The 8,425-nt window shown below is 41.4% G+C and overlaps 1 protein-coding gene across 4 annotated transcripts in view; it reads right to left on the bottom strand.

Annotated features, from left to right (window-relative positions):
• The window catches only part of CCDC91 (coiled-coil domain containing 91), a 457,779-nt gene that overhangs the window by 352,973 nt on the left and 96,381 nt on the right, over window positions 1-8,425 (bottom strand). The gene's annotated exons all lie outside the window — the stretch shown is intronic.

Here is an 8,425-nt window from a genome sequence, read left to right as displayed (position 1 = left end):
ATGCCTCGGGGTCCCCTTAGTTTGGTTGACTAGGGTACTTGTGCTTCTGACTAAGGGAAGCACCCCAAGTTCTTGAACTGAGTCAAGTACCCTCGAGGGCTACTAGGCCTGTGTTTCCCAGGAGACGCAGAGTCAGAATCAAGCCCATCCCTGGGTGGTGGCAGCTCTACCCCAGGCTAGCCAGTGTGCTCCAGGGAGGGGGTTGGCCAGATGTGAAGCACCCCCAGGGAGGCACTTGGAGCCTGGAAGGTGGTTGGATGCAGTGAGGTGGGTGGCTTAGCACAGGAGTTCCCCCTACTGGCCTGCCACACTATGCACTGTTGATCCCAAGAGGTATTCTGGGGACCAAAAAAGGCTCAGAAAGCCTGGTGGAGAAAAACCAAGTACTTGGACCCAATGACAGATGGGGCCATATCATTGGCTATGCTGCCATAACACAGCAACAGCCAGGCCAGCAGCACTGTTGTAGCTTTTTTGCCCCTCTCTCCTCACCCCAAATTCCAATTCATCCCCCACCTCCTTTCATTACATTACTGAACTTTAATAGCGATTTTAACATTGAAACAGCAATAACGTTTAAATGGTAAGACCATACAGATAAACCAAATTGATTACAAATGTAATGAAATGTTCAGTAACTTAAAGAAATAAAAGAATTTTTTGTACCTGTAATAGAGAAGTAAACAGTATTATGTCCTAAAATCCAAAGATCACTAACAGGTGGCCAACTCTCAAAAAATAATTTATCTAGGTTTCAAAGACTAAGTTCCAAAGAAACAGTCCCCTTTTTATGGGTCCCCTTCAGATGGGAAAATAAGCAAGGACAGAGGCTCAATGCTGAAGAGCACAGTTTTAGGGTTGCAACCCCTTTTTTTTAATCACTATTATGAAACAGAATTAAATCTAATATGGTAATTGGATGTACCTCTTTTATCATTAAGAAGATATGAATATTTTTGTTGCTAGTATAAAGTTGCAGCTTAGAGTAAAACAAGATTTAATTGTCATAAAATCACTACACTAGCTCTAAGTATCCCAGAATTGACACGCCCAGCTTGGCCAAACTTTTGCCTACATTCTTAAATCTTCTCACCTGCTACCATTTCCATTGCATGAACTGAATGTGTAGCCATGGTCCCATGTGGCTGGGGGCCCAATCAGCTGATTGGGGCTTCCATCTGTGGGGGGACATGTGCACCCCTATGTCTGGAACACTGCAACAGCTGTGGTCTCTTTCCTCTTTGGCTCCTAATTCCCAGCCCAGGATCAGGCTCCCCCTGCACCAGCAATAAGGCATAACAGGATCTTATTCATGATCCCACAATTACACCTCCTGCCAAGCATGTGTGGTATGGAAGGAAGCATAATTATACAGATCATGCATTAGTTCTCATTACGCCTTTACCTCCACGTGTAGAGGGGTCCTTATTCAAACACTTGTGTTACTGTGATTCTTGTTGAAGGGAGAAAGGAATACAGAAAAAAAAAATCTACTAACTGCTGTCTGAATCAAGGGGGTACTTTTACACAACGATGGAGATCATATGAAGTCTATTTTGATTTTATGGAAAACTAAAAGCAGAAGCCTGTAAAGACCGTCTCAGAAAGCTGGATAGCAGGTAACAACTACCAGGAACTAGTATTTTAATTATTAAAACTTGATACCACCTTTGATCCAAAAGCAATAATATTATGAAGAAACTACTGTGTCATGATAAAAAAAGACAAAAATCTCCATTATACTTCATTGCTTTTCTAGTCTGTCCTGTGGGCCAGGAAATTTGGCATCTATTATTTGAATTTATATATTACAACCATAAACAAATGTTTCTGTATGTACTTACCAATATTACATACACATACATTTAAACTGTGGCTGCAACGATCAATAGAATTCTTCTATATGAGCCAAAAACGACTTTGGTTGATTTAATAATTTATTCTTACAGTTTGTAGGAATGCATGGGAAATTAAAAAGGAGAAAACCACTTGGCCATTAACAAATGAGTGGCAAGATAGCCTTCACATTAGGAGGAAAAATAGCTATTATTGAAAGCTAGTGGTTACCCATATTTACCATTCAGTAGCCCAAGATAACAGAAAGCATCTGTAATGGCTCAAACACCATTGTGTGGTAAAGCATTCTAAATTTCTTTGTTAAGCCAGGAAGAAAAAGTGGATAAGGCACTCTTCAAGGATGTGTCAAAACTATCCATAACACATGAGATGGTACTGATAGGAGACTTCAATTTTCTGGACGTCTGCTGGAAGAAAAGTACAGTCAAACATAAAATGTCAAGCAAGCAGATCCTTAACTTGTGTGCAGGACAACTTTTAGTTTCAGAAGGTTGAAGATGCAACTAGGGGATCATCTATCTTGGATCTTATCCTGACTAATAGGAAAGAATTAGTGAGGATGTGGAGGTGATGTTAAATGTGATAGGAAGCAGTCACAATATCATAATAGTCATGATCCTGAGACAGGGAAAGTGTAAGGTCAGCAGAACTAGTCACTAGATTTCAAAAAGCTGGATTTCAACTAACTCAAGGAGATAGTAGGCATAGTGCCATGAGAAGGCAGACCAAAGGATACAGGCACTTGGAAGGACTGGAAGCTTCTAATGGGCACAGTACTGGAAGTCTAACAAGAAAGTGTTCCAACACAATGGAAGCACAAGAATTGTAAGGAACTAATGTGGCTGCACAAAGAGCTTCTACGATACCACAAATGAAAAAAGAAAACAATGCAAAGATGGGCTGATCACCATGTTTCCTTCTATAATGAAAGGACATAGCAAAAACCCGCAGGGACAAAAACTGCACCTGGCAAGGGAGGTTAAGGACAATAAGAAAAGGCTCTGAAATATACTGAACAGAAAAAGACCAAGGAAGCTATAGGTCCATTATTGAATAGCCAGAGCAAACTCTTAATAGCAGACGCAATGATGACAGAGCTACTCAACAACAACTTTGCCTCAATCTTCACAAAAAAGTCAAGCTGCAACCCAATATCTAACAAGGATCATTTAGATAAGGAAGGGGAGAAGCCGAGGCATGAGATAACAAAAGGAACAGCCAGAGACATTTTGATGGATCTGAATGAATTCAAGTCAGCAGGATCTGTTGAACTTCACCAGGACATGAAGGAACTGGCATAGGATATCTTGGAGCCCTTGGCAATAATATTTACAAGGAAGGTACCAGAGGACTGGAAAAGAGCCAACATAGTGACCCTCTTTTAAAATGGCAAAAGGGAGGGCTGAAGGAATTATAGATGGGTTATCCTGGCCTCAATACCCTGGAAGTTACTGCACCTTATAAGGAAGTCTACTTGCAAGCATCTGGAGGAGGAAAGGCTGATCATGGGCAGCCATCTGAGCTAGACAGAACTACTAAAAGGTGGATAGACAACTGGCTCGATAGCTACAAGTGTAAATTATAAATGGATCCCATGTCAGAATAGCAGGTGGTTTCAAGAAGAGTCCCAAAGGTGTTTGTCCTGGGCCCAGTGTTGTCCAACATATTTATAAATGATTTGGATGCTGGAATAAAGAACTTCTTGAGGAAATTTACAGACAGCATGAAATGGGAAAGAATTGTAAACATGTTAGATAATACAAATGCAAATCAGAAGGATCTTAACAGATTTCAGAGCTCCATTGGGGCTAACAGGATGAAGTTCAGTGCTGACTAATGCAAGGTCCGATAGCTTGGGAAGAATAATCAGTCACAAATAAAAAGTGGGTGATACCTGGTTAGATGGAAGCACTACAGAGAAAGATCTAGGAGCCTGGATCTGGGCTGCATCAATGGAAGCAGTAGGTGCAGATAGTGTCCCTTCCCCCAGCACTGGTTAGATCTCATCTAGAGTAGTGGCTGCAGTTTTAGGTTCCACATTTTAAAAGGCCAGGAAGAAATTAGAGACTGTCCAGATGTGGGAAACAAAAAATGACTAGGTGGTTGGAAGGCAATCATACCAAAAAAGGCACTTAAGAGGAGACATAACAGGAACCTTCAAATAACTGATGGGCTGCCACAAAGAAGAAGGAAAACATCTTTTCTCTCTGCCTGCACGGAGCAGAATATGGACCAATGATCATTTAAAGTTGCCACAAGTATTTGGATTAGATATTGGGGAAAAATTCTTTATTGGTAGAACAGTGAGGCAGTGGAATAGGCTGCCTAGGGAAGCTGTGGAATCTATTACTGGAGGTGTTCAAGAAGAGGCTGGACAGTCATTTGTTGGGAATGATCTAGGAGTAGCTATGCCTAGGCTCTACTATGAATATTTCTCAAGCTTCCGGGCTTTGCTGGTTGCCACATGGAGCCAGGGAGGATTTTTTTTTCCATTCCTGTTCCTACACAGTTTTTTTTCTTTGTTTGTTTGGTTGGTTGGTTAGATGGTTTTTTGGGGATGGGGGGAAGAGGAGGGTGTTCACCTTCGTCAGAAGCATTAGGGGCTGGCTGCAGTCAAAGCTGGAGATGTTGACTGGGGTGTGCCAATGTTTCTGCTGGGACTTAAAGGTTAGAAGTCTTGCCCCTCCACTCAGGGTCAGACTGATCACCATATTTGGTGTCAAGAAATAATTTTACTCCATGGTCAGAGTGTTATTAATTGTGTGGGTTTTGGCCTTCCATTGTAATGGAGAGTGTGGTCCTCTTCCTTAGATTTCTCAAGCATATTATAACAAGCCACACAGCAGCAGGACATTGGCCACCATTGTCCCCCTGCTTTACCTGCGCCAGGTTAGGGGGCCATGACTTGTGGGTGTGTTTGGGTTGATTGTGTAATTTTACTAATAGCTTAGAGAGTGGATTTGTATAGGACAGTTTAGGTAGTGATGATCTTTCTTCTAACAAGGGATTAAAAGGTCTGAAGGTCTCTTCCAGCTCTACTTCTCTATGATTTTAAGTGGTCATTGGACGATCCCTCAACCCCAGGTGCAGCAATAGCTATGCACTGTTCGGACAAGTAGATGTATTCCCTTACTGGCAGAAATTACCTGTGCAAAAAGCTGCGATGTTAGATACTACAGAGACCACTGCGTATGATGTTTCAGAAGTGTCACACAACCAGCAGGAAGGCAGACCAGCCTGTAACATTTCCTAAGGGTTTCTTTCTTCTTTAGTTTTCCATAATATTTCAGTAACAGCTTACACTCTGGGGAAACAACTAACATCTCTAAAAAGTCAGAGAGATCAAAGCACTCTGTTTTTTGTGCTGTGTCACTGAGGTTAAGACAGGAGTTTCAAGGTAACCTTCAAGGGATAAGTTATACTCATATAGTTGTAACCTAAGGGAAAAATCCTAGACTCTGAATTTTTGTCATGATTTAATTGAGGGCAAGAAGGTATCCACAAAAGGAAATATTCTAAAATATTTGGATGCTTATCTAAAATTTATCTGAACCCTTTAAATCCTTTTCTCCAGCCAATTCACCATACCCACTTTTCAAATCAACAATTCTCCTTTATCTTTGCCTTGAACATACCTCATTTTACCTGATTGCTCTGTCTGCTTCCTCAGTTCCCCCACCTAATAAAACGAGTAACTCCCCTTTGGAGCTATTTTGTTTTGATTCCCTTTTCCATGCGTTCTGGCTGGTCCTTCTATAAAAGTCATCACAGTTCCCAGAGTCAGACTCTTGAATGCATTTTCTCCCAGATACAACCTGAAAAGCCAGAGAACTTCAGAGATTGGACAATAATAACTGCCCAAATCCATTTTCAGATTTGAGTACAGTTAGCTTCTGCCAGTAAATGAACAATCTACTTGTCTGAACTGTAGAAAACACACACGCCTGTAACTGTACACTGCTTTAAGATTTGGTCTGCATTTTGAACCTGTAGCTACTTCCAAACTAGAAAAACCTCTTTTTTCCATTCATAGTATTCCACTCCACTTCACAAATCTTTATCTCACAAAGGCTGAATAAATTCTTTTTTCCTATAAAGAGCACATAAAAAACTGGGAATAACAGTATTCCCTAAGATGAACAGAACCTACTCAACCACATATGGGTGGTCAGTTTCAATACCATAATTACATCTATCAAACAAATATTAAATCATCTGAAACTATGTTTTTATATGCATAATCCTGGACAAGAATTGGATCAAGTATTTGTTTCGTACTGTATTTGTTCTAATATTTGAATACAATACTTCACAAACTAACTTCTTATAAGAGAAGGCAAATAAATGCAAGTTAGTGCTATGAAAGACAGGATCAAATCATTTAAAGACTTATCCTGAGAGTTCTCAAGACCATTCCAGTCATCAACACAGTCTGCTCTTAAGCCATCCAAGACAACAGTCTAATAACCAGCTGTTTCTGCTGGAAAAAGAATTGTTAGCAAGTTGGACATCTGTACTCCATAGTTGCCAAGTTTACTCAGTGTGTGGCCACAGGTGTTGACCTTAGTGCTACAGAAGCCAAAAAGGAAGACAAAAGGAATTGGCATGAAAACCTGTACTAACAGGAGGAGTCCAATATTCAAGTTACATAAAAGTTATTTTAACTGTCAGCTCCTAGAAGAATGACTCATTTTTCTTGTGATTTGATTCAGACTATACCCTGAAGACAACAAGAGGAAGTACAAGAGCCTTTCTTCAAAGCAAACTAAAGGCTATGACCCTTTAATTTGGCATTCTTGAAGTCCGTAGTCGGCTAACACACTCAAGGAGGACAGACACTTCAACACGTCAGCCACACCAATATATCTTTTAGTTAAACACTTATTATTTAATTAATATGTAGTAAGCCAAGTAAAGCTATCATTTAATTAAGCTTAATACTTCTAATGTCTGGCTGAACAAACAATATGGCTAACAACATTATACGCAATGCATAATATTGACTTGAATATGAGAAGGATTTTAAGCAAAATTCATTTTAAAAATGTAGTTAGAAAACTGATCCATATTAACCAAGTATCTCTTATGAAAATATCCCTCATCAGAAGCAGAATGGTTGTCTATGTATGTAAGGAAAAATATAATTACTGTGAAACTATAAAGACAGCAGTCAAGAATTAATTCCTACCTGATACAGGATGTATTTTATTTTAGCAACCTTTAAATATTTGCAATGAGGTAGCCCTTTACAGTTACCAAGAACAACAAAAACAAAGCTAACTGGGCACATCTACACAAGATGCTACATTGCTGTAATGATGAGATACAGTGATGTTGATCATTGCTATGGCGACAGCGTCACTAGCCACAAACTGCGATGCCACATCAGTGTAGCTCATCGCTATGGCAAAACAGCATCTAAAATAACCACGTGCCACCGGGACTGCGCAGTACCACATGTGAAGTCCCGGGCACATGTAGATGCGCCCACTGGGTTCCAGCTAAATGGCATTGAGATGTTACTATTATTTTTATTTGTGCATTTCAGGGACACAGACTGAAGATTTTATTTCAATAAAAAAATAAAGTTTCTTTAATTTATGAAGGGCTCTGAGCATATATCTGACACAAAGACTTGAGATGGAAGTGTTTTTATGCTGTTGTTCAACCACCACACAATTACTTTTCTTTTTATGAAATATGTGTATTTTACAATGCTCTTACTATGCAGTTATTCAACTCCATTCCAATCCGATAACAATTTAAAAAACTAATCAGAGTCACTGTATAACATGTGAAATCATACACTTAATATATTCACTATGGAATACAATTTGCCACTAATCTTTTCTGTCAGGTGACTCACGTAAGAAAATTTTACTTTAATGCACAGCAAATCATGTATGTTAATTCACGATTGTTACATCCATTCCTCTACCAATTCTAATGTTATAAAAGCCCTAATCTGTCTGTCTGTCTGTCACGCTTTATTCGCACTCTGATTAGCTGGCAAACAGCCAATCAGAGTGCGATGAAGCATTTGGAGAGGTAGCAGTGTGCTGCCATGATGGCGTGGACACAGGGACGGAGTGGAGGGGGTGAGGCCAGCTCCCTGGAGGCAACAGCAATGGAGTGGACAGAACGCTATTCTGCTCCCTGAAGGTGGCGATGATGAGGGGGTTGCGAACTCACTCCCCCACCCACCCTTGCTCCTTGGAGGTGATGGTGACAGCAGCACGGTGGGGGAGAGCGGTCGGGATACCGTGTGGGGGAGAGACCTTGACCCACCCCTTCCCCCTTTCGTTGTTGCTACCTGCAGGGATGATGCAGTGGTGGTGGGAGGAGGAGCGGGCCTGACACAGGAGGTGAAGAGGCGAGCACGCCATGCCTGTGGTTGTGGGGGAAGGGGAAGACTGGGCCCAGGCCTGACACGGGGGGGAGAGCAGGCCTGACACGGGTGGGGAGGGGCAGGCCCACCGTGATGAGGGAGAGCAGCGGGCCCAGTCCAATGCAGCCTGACAAGGCAGCAGCTGGGGGAGGGGAGGAGCAGGCCTCCTCCCCCCTCAGG

Source organism: Gavialis gangeticus, unplaced genomic scaffold (genome assembly GCF_001723915.1).
Source record: "Gavialis gangeticus isolate Ggan-Ray unplaced genomic scaffold, GavGan_comp1, whole genome shotgun sequence".
In the NCBI taxonomy this organism is placed as follows: Eukaryota; Metazoa; Chordata; order Crocodylia; family Gavialidae; genus Gavialis; species Gavialis gangeticus.
The sequence above is the reverse complement of the archived record's forward strand: the minus strand, read 5'-3'. Positions and strand labels throughout refer to the sequence as shown.